Below are 2076 nucleotides of genomic sequence, written 5' to 3'. Positions count from 1 at the left end.
TTCTATACCTACTCAGTATCTAATTATAACAGATCAAAAATAGGTAAGACGTATAACATTGTGTTCATAAATTTTTTATACTAAAATATATAACCTAATACATAATATGTAAAAAAAAAAAACTAAAATTCAAATTATACCTTTTAAGTTGGATGAATTATTATTCTGGTCCCTTAAGTTTCACTCTGTCACTAATTCCTTAATTTTTATGTTTCTTGTCGAAGTTACTCTTCTTGTATATGAATTATGTTTAACTGTTAAAAAATATTTTTTAATTCTAAAAATTAATAAATTTTTATTCTCATAGTAAAAATATTTTTTAATGACAATTCACCAAAGTTAAAAAATGTAAATTGTAATTTTGTTAAAATAAAATGAAAATATATTTATTTTTAGTATTGAAAAATAATTTTTAATCGCTAAGGGATATAGATGGAAGGACTAATGTTGATAACAAACATATACCTTAAAAAATAAAATAACAAAAATAAAATTTATAGAACAAGAATGACAATTCATTAAATTTAAACGGTTAATGGTGTAATTTGCATCTTAATAAAACAAAATACTCCCCACATTTTAATTTGATCTCACAAACATAAATTTTTGGTTCCACCAATATAAGTGAACAACACGTTCAAAATTATGGTTGGCCACACCTCATATTTTATTCCCCTTAATTCTAAATTTCTAATATATATATATATATATATTAATAGTGGTGGAACCAAAATTTTAGTTCAAAGGAGCAAAATTAAAAGAAAATATAAAAGTCTAAAGAAAATCAATAAATATTTATAATAAATAAATAATTGTAAACAACTATAATTGTTATAATATTCTATTGTGTCCCTAAGATTACTTATTATTATTATTATTATATTGTGCATAATATTAATAGGGCCCGCATTGATTGAGTTGTTGTGGCTGGTTTGAAAGGGAAAAATATTGGGAAATCACATGTGACAGTGACTTTCAAGAAGTAAGAGTTGGTGCTTATTTCTTAGGTGCTAGCCTTTTTTTTTTGGCTTATTGATTAAAGTAGGATAGATTTTTGACTTTTTTTTATTATTTTATTATTTTTTTAATATTTTTTCATATATCAGTGCTTCAGTTTGGTTGTTGTGAAAATGCTTTTTTGTTTTTTGTTTTTTTTTTCAAGTCAGGAGGGGCAAGACCTTTATTTATATATATATATATATATATCGGGCCACCAAAGCACACAGCAGCTCATATTGGTTGAAAGTGGATTGGACGACGTGTAATATATAGATTTGCTACTCTGGAACTTTTTTCTCTTTGGTTTTCGGTCCATAAGGCCAAAGCCATTACAGTAGTTTTCACACTAGTGTCATATTGGTTGATACGTGGATTGCATGAGGTGTAATTTACGTGTGATCGTCTGAACTTTTTCCATTTTGTTTACAAGCAGAAAAAATCTAAGACCACATAATTTTTCACAACTTTTTATTATAATTGTGATGTGGTAGAGTATGATTGGTAATAAAAAATTGTAAGTTCATGTATAAGTGATAGTTAACCATTCACAATCTGTCATGTTTGAGTTATGGTAAAAAAATTGTAAAATAATTTATGGTCTTAGAACTACTCTATTAAATAAATGAGCTAGTTGGTTGGAAGAATAATTATAGTAGCAAACTCATATTTTGCTTCAACTATCTCACTTGGAAAACTGTGATCAGTTGCCTTTTATATTCATTTTCACTTTCACGTGAATATACCATTTTTTCTTCATTATATACACTCGGTCGTATGGATAGATATTTCGAAAGTTGTGACTTAATTTATGGTATTACAATTTTTGCATTCAAAATAATTTGCATCATTTAGGGATGGTTTGGTATGTGATTCCAAACAAAAATTTTTAGTGTTTAAATTTTGAAAACTATGGTTAAAAAAAAAAAAAAAAAAAACACAACGCATTTGGTAATGATTTTTTTTAGGAGTATTTGAGTTACGCTACTCATTTTAAGGTGTTTAGAAAACTTTTTTTACTAATTTTCAGATTTCAAACAATGTTACTTAATGATACTTTTGTAAATATTTATAAAAACA

Source organism: Quercus suber, unplaced genomic scaffold (assembly GCF_002906115.3).
Source record: "Quercus suber isolate HL8 unplaced genomic scaffold, Cork oak 2.0 scaffold_338, whole genome shotgun sequence".
Classification (NCBI taxonomy): domain Eukaryota; kingdom Viridiplantae; phylum Streptophyta; class Magnoliopsida; order Fagales; family Fagaceae; genus Quercus; species Quercus suber.
Note: the sequence above shows the minus strand (reverse complement) of the source record.